This window comes from Primulina eburnea, chromosome 7 (genome assembly GCF_022965805.1).
Source record: "Primulina eburnea isolate SZY01 chromosome 7, ASM2296580v1, whole genome shotgun sequence".
In the NCBI taxonomy this organism is placed as follows: Eukaryota; Viridiplantae; Streptophyta; class Magnoliopsida; order Lamiales; family Gesneriaceae; genus Primulina; species Primulina eburnea.
The window spans coordinates 15,483,313-15,494,746 of NC_133107.1; the positions used below are offsets into that span (position 1 = coordinate 15,483,313).

The following is an 11,434-nucleotide window of genomic DNA, read 5'->3' on the forward strand; positions in this document are numbered from 1 at the left end:
TTAAGAAGTTCCAAAATAAGCAGCTATAAAAAATTAATCAGTGGAACTTTTAGATATAATAACAAGATTTGTATTCTTGTCGCATCGCGCTATCTGATCATTGATCGAGATTATGATGGAGTCACAAATATTTAATTATAAAATTTAGAATATACTAATTAATTATTAAATAATTAGTTTTACTGCTATTTAAAATTCCCATGAAATATTCTAGAAAGGTTTAGAATTAAATAATAGTAATTTAATTATATCATTATTGCCAGAAGTGGAAAAAACACTACATGTGATATTTGACAAGAGAGAAATACTTGATAAGAAGAGTTCTACTAGGATCATGATGGAACCATAGAGTTTTCTAGAAAGATTTAAATTTAATAGTTTAGATATGATAAATAATAACAAGTGGATAACATACAACATAACAAAATCCAAGTCTAAATTTTCTCATCTTCTCTCTCACATCAAGAAGCTCGACCACCTTGAAGAACAAGCTCTTCACGCGAGCTCATTCACAAGCACCGTCATGCAAGACCACCACCCTGTCGTGACACCGCTACTGGATTCCTCGTTTTTTCTGGTTATTGAATTTCAATGCCAAATCTTGTTTAGATTTCTAGTGCAGTCTAAACAAGGATTCTGGTTTTCAATCATGGACCTTATTTGAATATTGAAGAACGACAACTTCCAGTAGATTGTTCGTTGACTATCTTTGTTAATCTCGAAATAGTTCTATGCCCAACATTTTGATTGCAAAAGAAATAAAATCTAAACATCTTTTGTAAGAACTTGATTCATACGATGATCAATAAAATTTTCGTTTTCAAAATAAAATTTCTTTAAAATTTTTAATCTTGTGTTGCGCTGCATTGCGTCTTGGATGCGAGAAAACGATATTTCAACAATGATATTATAAATATTTTCACACTCATATGATATGTTGTTGGTTATTATTTAAATTATGTTGAGCAACTTGTTATTAATGATATAAGAAAATTTCTAATAAATTGTAGCCCTTAGAAAATCAGATTTTCTAAAAACAAAAAATATATATTTTGTACGCTGTTGCCTAAAATAGTTTTAGAAACCCTGGGCAATGTGTCACTCACTAGAAGATGAACCCAATTTTGGACCACATAGATGATTTTCTAATATTTGAATAATTATGGGTCAAATTGCTATTTTGTGAAAATTTGACAAATTCCCTTGAAATTAATTTTGATAAAATCATGGAATATTTTTTATAAACTAAATAATTGAGATATGATTTGAATTATTTATAGTAAAAGTTTTTTTACAAGAAATTTAATTATTAATAAAATAATTTTATAATTAAATAAACATTAATTTATTTTTTAATTCTGAAGATTAGTGACAAATTTTCATGATACATGATCTGATTATAATAAATGATTAACTTTGGTATAATATGTGATATTATATGCTTTATGTATAATATGTGATATTAGATGATTAAAGCATTATTGGAAGGCATGATCAAAGTGTTAGGTGTATGTTGGGATATTTTACGATGCTGTAATATTTAATTATTTGATAATTAAATATTACAGCATCGTAAAATATCCCAACATACACCTAACACTTTGGTAATTATTAAGGACAATCATATTTTATTTATTTTTTTAATGATGTATGTGTTATATTATAAATTATTAGTATATGTGTTATTATTACTATAATAACAAGAGTTGCTTAAATTCAATTTGTCTATTTGTTTGATGATGATAAGGAGTAGTTACTTTGTGAATAATACCATATTTTTCACTAATGAAGCAAATGGTTTATTAACAAAGTGAGTTCCCTCATCACTTATCATGGCTCGAGGAATTCCAAATCTACTAAAAATATTTTCTTTCGAAAATTTGATGATGATTTTATGATCATTTGTTCGACATGGAATTGCCTCTATCCATTTTGAAACATAATCAATTCCAACTAAAATATACAAGTATCCAAACTGACGGTGGAAAAGGTCCCATATAATAAATTCCCAACAGTCAAATATTTCAATTTCAATGATAGGTTTCTAAGGCATCATGTTTATTTTTGAAATTGCACTACAATTTTTGTCAATTTTCACAAATCTTGCAGATTTCGTGGGTGTCTTTAAATAGAGTGGGCCAATAAAATTCACACTTATAACCGTTTTCTTTGAGGAAAAATGTCCCTCGTATCCTTCTGAATGACAACATTTAATGACACTACTTACCTCATTGTCGGGTATACAACATCGAAAAATTTATCTGAACAATAGTTGAACAGATACGGATCATCCCAATAAATGTTTTTTGCCACATTAAAAATATTCTTTTATCTTGGGAACTCCATTGCGGTGACATTTTCCCTGCCACCAAAAAAATTATTACGTTAGCAAACCAAGGTGTTGTATTAACTGAAAATAGATGTTCATCAGAAAAATTATCATGAATTGGTGCCATTTCACAAGATGATCCTGTTACTACTCTCAAAAATCGATCTGCTACGACATTTTTGGTTTCCTTTTTTATCTTTGATTACAATGTCAAATTCTTGGAGCAACAAAATCCATCGTATCAGTCGTGGCTTTGCATCCTGTTTGGTCATTAAATATCTAATAGCAGAATGATCAGTAAAAACAATAGTTGTTGATCAAATCAAATAAGAACGAAATTTATCTAATACAAATATTAGAGCAAGTAATTCTTTTTCAGTTGTGGAATAATCATTTGAGCATTGTTTAAAGTTTTATTTGCATAATATATCACATAAGGCTTACCGTTTCTTCTTTGACACTATACTACACCGACTGCATAATTGCTCGCGCCAAACATGATTTCAAATGGTAAAGACCAATAAGGAGGTTGCATGATAGGAGCTGATGTTAAATGTGGAATGATTTTATCAAAAGCATTTTGACATTCTCACTCAAATGCAATGTCTTTTTTAAGATGTTACAAATGGATTTAGTGATTAAACTAAAATCCTTTATAAACTTTTTATAAAATCCAGCATGTCCAAAAAAGAAGCAAATTTCTTTAATGGTTTTTGGAGGGTGTAAATTGGCAATGAAATCAACTTTTGCTTTATCAACTTCAATTTCATTAGATGACACAACATGTTCCAAAATAATCCCAGAAGTGATCATGTAATGTCATTTTCCCAATTTAAAATAAGACCTTCCTCACATTTTTCGAAATTTTTTTCCAAATTTTCAAGACAATTATCAAATGTATTACTAAAAATAGTTAAATCATCTATGAAAATCGCCAACAATTTTCAACCTGTCGCTAAATATGCTTAGCATGCATCTTTGAAATGTTGCTGGGACATTGCATAAACCAAATGGCTTACTTCTGAATGCAAATGTTCCAAAAGGACATGTGAATGTAGTTTTTCTTGATCTTCAAGTGCAATGGGAATTCGATAATAGCCTGAATATCCATCAAGAAAACAGTAGTAGAGATGACCTGATACGTTTTCTAAAATTTGATCCAAAAATAGTAATGGAAAATGATCTTTCTATTGGCATCATTTAATTTTCTATAATCAATACACATCTGCCAACTAGATGGAACTCGACTTGTTAACAATTCACTTTTTCATTTTTTATCGCTGTGATGCCAGATTCTTTTGGAACTACTTGCGTTGGACTTATCCACTTACTATCCGGAATAGGGTAGGTAATTCCAACATCGAGTAGTCTGAGAACTTCATTTTTCACAATATCTTTCATGTGTGGAGTTAATCTCTTTTGTGGTTGTTGAGATGTTTTATCATTTTCTTCTAAGTGAATTTTTTGAGTACAAATTATTAGATTAATGCCCTTGATATCTTTTAGTGTCCAACTGATTGCATTTTTATGTCTTTTAAGCATATCAACGAATTTATCTTCTTGTTCACTTGCTAGTTTGGAAAAAATTACCACTGGATATGTTTCATGATCTCCAAGGAATGCATACTTTAAATCTTCTGGCAAGGGTTTCAACTTTAGTATGAGTGGTTCATCTTTGTTATCATATTTTACCTCAGATTCTTTCTATGATCCTAGTAATGAGTGGAACCTGATAGAATCATCAAGATTAATTTCAATATTTTCTTTAACCGTATCAATTGAACAAATATCTAATTGATCACGAGTACTACCTTCTTGAATGTTTTCTTCCGCAAGAGTTTCAAAAAGATTTTCATCTTCAGTTTCATCTCATTTGTCATGTGGTTGCTTATAAAGATTAAAAACATTATGCTCCAAGGTCATGTTACCAAATGACAACTTCATTATTCCATTCCTGCAATTTATTAGAGGATTAGAAGTTGATATAAATGAATGACATAAAATTACAAGAATTGCATTACAAGCTTCGATAGGTTGTGTATCTAAAACTATGAAATCGAAATGATATACAAAGTTATCAACTTAGACCAACACGTCTTCTACCATACCTCTTGGCTCTTTAACAGATCTTTCAGCAAGTAAAAGCGTTACCGAAGTATGTTTTAAATCGCCTAGACTGAGTTCCTGATAAACTGAATATGGAAGTAAATTCACACTTGTTCCAAGATCAAGAAATGCTTTATTAATCTTTCGTTCTCCAATAATACATGAAATAGTAGGAAAATCAGGGTCTTTGTATTTCAAAGTATTATTATTTTGAATTATTGCACTTACTTGTTCGGCTAAAAATGCTTTCTTTTTCAAATTTAATTTTCTTTTTACAGTGCTCAAGTCTTTCTAAATCTGGCATATGATGGTACCTGCTTTATTGCATCTAGTAAAGGAATATTAAGTTTTTCTTGTTTAAAAATATCATATATATCAGAATTCAAATTGATTTTTTTTGTATTTTTTAAGGCATGTAGGAATGATGGTGACACTGTTTGTTGATCCTCCTCTTCGCAAGTTAGGGGTTCCACTTCCTTACCCTTTGAAGTTGATTTATCATCATCTTCACTAGGTTCAAGAATGGATTTTTCCACAACCTTACCACTGCGAAGGGTAATAACAGATTTTACCTGATCCATCGGTTGTGTTCCAGAAGTTCTAGTTTGTGAATGACTATCCTTGGGATTATGCTGTGGTTGTGAAGGAAATTTACCTTTTTCATGAACATTATGTGCAGATGCAAATTTAGCATGAGTATTTTCAAATCTATCATGATTTGAACATTTTGAGCATTGATAGAATTTTGAAATGAAAGAATTCAATATATCTTCCAAATTCCTTTTAGGTAGAGGAACATAAGGTGCATAATTTTGAAAAAAAAATTTGATCTTGAAAACGTGGTTGTGAAATTTGTGCAGCATTATCATTCCTCCAACTAAAATTTGGATGATTTCGTCAACTTGTATTGTAACTTTGAGAAAATGGTTCAAAATTTGGCCTTTTTAAATTGTTCAAAATATTGGTTTGTTCATGGACAAATTCTTTAAAAGTGGGAGTGAGACAATCTTTTGTAGAATGATCACTTGTATCACAGATGTGACACGAAATTTTTTGAACATATTTTAATTGACCATTATTTTTCATAAAACTCAAGAAAATATTCGCCAGTGTCTTTTCCCGATCCGGTATCGAATATTCGCCTAAAACATAAAACTCAAGAAAATATTTTAACGTGCATCACATAAACTTGTAATAATTCAAAATAATGCAATTTCATAAATCATACGTCGCTAAAAATTATTTTGAACTAAATTAAATAAGTAACACTTTAAATAAATGCATGGGTTTACATGTATTGATTTTGGGCTCTACAGTCATAGATTTTCGACAAAGATCAATATTTGTTCGAGCGTTCAGTGGTAAGCCGTTTATTTTTGAGGCAGCCAGACACCAACAGATGCCGCACATCATTTCCTGCATGTGTATGAGGAAGCTCATGAAGAGAGGCTGCAAGGTTTTTTTTGCCAGTATTGTATCAATGTCAGAGCCGGTCAGTAAGAGGCTAGAGAACATTGATGTGGTCAAAGATTTCCCAAGTGTTTTCCCTGACGATGTTTCAGGCATTCCACCAGACGGAGAGGTGGATTTTTCTATCGCGACTATGCCAGGTGCCGTGCCTATTTCTAAGTCGCCCTATCGACTAGCACCTGCAGAGATTAGGAGTTGAAAGATCAGATACAAGATTTGCTATATAAGGGTTTCATTCGCCCTAGCTTTTCTACATGGGGCACACTAGTACTTTTTGTGAAGAAGAAAGATGGCAGCATCCGGCCATGTATTGACTACATGGAGCTGAACCATGTCACAGTCAAGAACAAGTACCCATTGTCCAGAATCGAGGATTTATTTGATCAGCTTGAGGGAGCATCCGTATTCTCAAAGATAGACCTCCGATCAGGATACCATCAGCTGCATGTTAGAGAGTCTGACGTGCATAAGACGGCGTTCAGGACGCGATATGTGCACTATGAGTTTTTGTTGATGCCCTTCGGACTAAAAAACACGCCATCGATCTTCATGGATCTCATTAATCAAGTGTTTCATCCATATTTGGATTAGTTTTTCATAGTTTTTATAAATTACATACTGATTTATTCGAGTAGCAGAGAGTAGCACGGTCAAAATCTGAGGACCGTACTGCAGACTTTACAGGATAGACGGTTGTATACCACGTTCAGTAAGTGCGAGTTCTGGATTGACAAAGTGGCAATATTGGGCCACATTGTTTCTTGGGATTTTATAGAGGTCGATCCCAATAAAGTTGAGGCAGTAATAGATTGGCGAGTGCCTAAGATCGTGATAGAGATCCGTAGCTTCTTGAGATTTGCTGCTTATAACAGGAAGTTTATTCAGGGCTTCTCTTCTATTGCGGTGGCTATGACCACCTTGACGAAGAAGAACACCAAGTTTATCTGGGGATCTGAGTGGCAGGAGAGCTTTGACAGGTTGATGCATGAATTGACCACTGCCCCAGTTCTAGCTATGCCATCAGGGCAAGGAGAGTTCGTGGTCTACACAGATGCTTAGAAGCTCGGTCTGGGCTCAGTTCTGATGCAGCACGACAGAGTTATAGCCTATGCATCCCACAGTTGAAAAATCATGAAAAGAATTATCCGACTAATGACTTCGAGCTAGCAGCAGTGGTATTGGCCCTGAAGATCTGGAGACATCATCTGTATGAGGAGAAGTTCATTATTTTCACTGACCACAAGAGCCTGAAGTACTTCTTAACATATAAAGAGATGAACATGAGACATGAGAGGTGGCTAGAGTTAGTGAAGGATTATGACTGAGACATTAGCTACCATCCGGGTAAGGTTAATGTGATTGCTGATGCAGTGAGCAGGAATCATTCAGTGATTGCTCATTTGTTGGTACAGAAACCACTGCAGGTGGAGATTCAGATATTTGAGCTTGCAGTTTATTCAAGTGGTGATGCCCAAATTCTTGCTACTCTAACAGCGCAGCTGAATTTGAGAGACAGAATCCGGGTAGGGCAGACTTCTGAAGAGCATTTGCAGAAATGGAGACAGAGGGATGAGGCTAAGGGCCGGAGACTTCAAACATTTGTGGACGACATTGTCAGATATAAGTACTGATTGTGGGTTCCTGACAGTGATTCCCTGAGAGCAGATATCTTGAGCGAGGCCCACAGCATTCCGTACTCCATCTATCCAGGGAGTACGAAGATGTATAAGGATCTTCAGTCTCTATATTGGTGGCCAGGCATGAAGCGCGAGATTCTCCGATTCATCTCCGAGTGTTTGACATGTCAACAGGTCAAGGCAGAGCATCAGAGATCTGCAGGGAAGCTGAGACCACTCCTTATTCTCGAGTGAAAATGGGAGAACATCACCATGGATTTTGTGACAGGGCTTCCGAGGACGACTAGAGGATATAATGTCATTTGGGTGATCGTTGATCGGTTCACTAAATCAGCACTCTTTTTATTGATCAGGAAAACTTTCACCATAACTCAGTACGCAGAGCTGTACATCAAATATATAGTCAGATTGCATGGAATTTGAGTGTCCATTGTGTCAGACAGTGACCCGAGATTCACGTCAACGTTCTGTATGAGTCTAAATTAGGCATTGGGTATTAAGCTGCTATTCAGTACTGCATTACATCCTCAGACCGACGGACAATCAGAGAGAGTTATTCAGATTTTGGATGACCAACTCCGAGCTTGAATGAACAACTTCCAAGGCAGCTGAGAGCCGAAGTTACCTCTTGTGGAGTTCACATACAACAACAGTTATCAGGCGTCGATCGGTATGGCTCCATATTAGGCATTGTGCAGGGAAATGCAGGTCTCCAGTGTATTGGGACGAGGTATGAGAGAGGGTAGAGATATGGCCGGATATTTTCAGACAGACTGCACAGTCAGTGGTCAAGATCCAAGAAAGAAAGAATACCTCTCAGAGCCGGCAGAAGAGTTACGCAGATCAGCGGGAAAGAGATCTAGAGTTTGCCGTAGGAGATCATGTGTTCTTGATGGTCGTACTGATGAAGAGTGTGATTAGATTTGGGAAGAAGGGCAAGCTCCATCTGGGATACATAGGGCTGTTTTAGATCCTGGAGAGAGTTGGGACACTAGCATACAGAGTTGCATTACAGCCGAATTTTGTGGGAGTTCATAATGTGTTCCATATCTCTATGATGCAGAAGTACATGTCGAATCCTTCGCATGTGCTGAACTATGAGCCACTTCAGCTGACACAGAACCTGTCTTTCGAGGACCCAGTCAGATTTTGGATAGACAGGTGAGAACGCTCCGGAACAAGGTGATTCAGATGGTCAAAGTCAAGTGGCTGAATTATTCCGAGGAGGAGGCTACTTGGGAGACAGAGACCGAGATGACGAGTCGCTACCCAGAGTTATTCGGTATGTTTTAAATTTTGAGAACGAAATTTTGTTTTAAGAGGGGGAGAGTTTTATGGTCCAGTAAATTCGATCTACGTAACCTGAATGCATACAATCTAGGGTTTTATTTAAAAGATGTGTTTAAAGATTTTTATGCATTTTTAATTCGTGATTATTGCATGGTTAGGTTTTATTTCATGATTTATTTTTATGTTTCATGCATTAAGGTTTTAAGTTGCATTTCACGCTCAAACGAGTAACAAAAACCGAGGAATAACGGGGAAATATTTTTATTGAATGATTTATTTTAATTGATTAATTTGAAGTGTTTGAAAGGTTTTCGTTCAAAAAATTTTCCTTGGTGGGTATTTTTACTCGCTAGGTCATATTTTTAGTCGGCTCACAAATTTTATCGAATCGGGAGACTTTTTGAAGACTCGGGCAATATTTTCAAAATTGTACCTAAAAGATAAATTTTTTCGGGAGTGTTATTGTGCTTGATGGTTTTGTTTAAAGCGTAATGGGCTCGAAACCCTTTTAATTTTTAATTATGGCCCATTAATGCATATTTTATTAACCTAAACTACACTTAATCAAACCCTAACCCTACATAACAGCCTTGGCCGCCCACCTAACATTTCAGCAGCCACTCCCCAACGTTTTTCAGTAGCCTTCCTCCCCTTTGCAGAAGCAAGCCTTGGCCCATAAATATTTTCAAGAAAACGTCTCGCTCGCCTCTCTGGTTCACGTCCCGCGCGTAGATATTCAAGCTTTGATCATTTAAACTCTAAGGCACGCATGTATCATCTTTTTTGCTTCATTCACGCCATTATTATGCTAAATTTTATGTAAATGCATAGAAATCTTTTGATCTACCTTGGGTTCACGTTTTTTTTATAAGTTTGACATAAAAATTGCATTTACATGACTTATGCTCACGTCTTTCTTGATTTTTTTGTGTAAGGGAAATGTTGAACTTCTTGCTAGAGGCTGTTAACGTCATGAACTAAGGTAGCAAGTGGCTGGAGTTGGCTTAGTGTCGAACTCATGGAGGGCCGATCGATGCTTAACGATTGTTGGCTCGGTTTTGGCAAGATCGAAGGCTTTGGGTTGCGTCGTTGTGCATGGCTTGGATCCAGCCAAAAAAAATGACCCTATTGGGTCTGTGACAGAGCTTGTAGGGGGCCATGAACGGCTGGTCGTGGTCTATGAGTCGGCCGAAGGGGTTAGGTCGAGGGAGGGTTCGTTAGCTTGTGTGGCATGGTTTCGAGTGTAGCGCACAGAGATGATATTTTGGGCAGTAGGGGATGGTCAAGGAGATCCTCTTCGCTTTGAACTTGGCCCTAGAAAAGATGGTTAGCTACTAGTCCGCTTGGTCTTGAGCTAGGGTCGAAAATATGGAAGGCTGGTGCACTAAGATTCGAGTATGCATGTGCAGAATTTCCAGCAACTTGTGGTTACTAGTTGAGGGTCATAAGAGGTCTGAAATAAGTGGTCTTTAGGCTGGTCTTGTAGGTTTTAGTCACGATTTAAGTTTGCGAAAATTTTGTTAAGTTTCATATTGATTGGGGCTAAAACCGGGACCCCGTCCAAGTTTTAAAACAAATCGTATAAGTTTTGATAGGGGCTCGAGTTTACGTCTAAGAAATGCTTATAATAACGTTTTGAGATGTTTTAAGGTTCGGGTCGAACTTTTGAGGTCCAGGGGTAAAATGGTCATTTTCGGTTTCTAGGGGCAAAATGGTCATTTTGCACTTGAGTCGAGATTTTACTCCTGCCAGCGTCCTGAGAATAATTTGGCATGTGGTATTTAAATTTTTTGTATCACGAGCTTGATTTTTATGATATTATGAAATATGTTGCATGCTTGATTTTAGGGAAAAATTTTGTATATGCACGAATTTGATAAATGATGAAAATGATGAGGTTTTTGAATGATGGGAATTGGTTTTAATTGACTATATATGTATACGATGATGATGAGAACTATGCTTAGTGGATGGGTAATACTGTCGCTGATATCCGACAGCCGCCAGGTACCACGGTTATACATAGGTGAATCTATCGAATATAGCTGATACGATTAGAGCTGATACATAATTCACAACTAATGGACTAAATTCAATTAAAGTAAATGTATTTGTATATGATGAGATATTTTGACACACATGCTTTTACGATATGTTTATGTTTACATTTTAAGATAAAGAAACGTATTTTTATTATAATACTTTTCACTGTTGCTTGTTATGTATATGTATTTGCTATTAACGGTACAGGTGTGTTGAGTCTTTATACTCACTAGACGTGTATGTGCAGGTGAGCATGTCAATGAAGACGTTGGAGGTGCCGAAGTCTGAGTAGGCAGAGCTGGGTGTGCGCACATGACTCGATGACCATATTTTACGCACATCACTCTTTTATGTTCGTGTTTGTATTAGTCACAAAAAACTTCCCTTCTTCAAAAACATGTCATCGTGTTCATCACTTATAAAAAAATCATGCATATGCATACATTTTCTTAAAACCAAGTATGCAACTTATTTGCATGAAAATTCATGTTAAAAAACATATACATTTTAAACATACAATTTTGGTGATCAGGGCGCTGCTAGGACCGCTAACTCGATC

The 11,434-nt window shown here is 35.6% G+C and overlaps 1 long non-coding RNA gene across 1 annotated transcript; it reads left to right on the top strand.

Moving 5' to 3' along the window:
- The first annotated feature begins 440 nt into the window (after nucleotides 1–440).
- Nucleotides 441–11,228, top strand: LOC140836231 (uncharacterized). Its single transcript, XR_012119041.1, has 3 exons — nucleotides 441–577; nucleotides 3,622–3,673; nucleotides 11,123–11,228. It is a non-coding gene; the product is annotated as an uncharacterized lncRNA (long non-coding RNA).
- The last annotated feature ends 206 nt before the right edge of the window (nucleotides 11,229–11,434 follow it).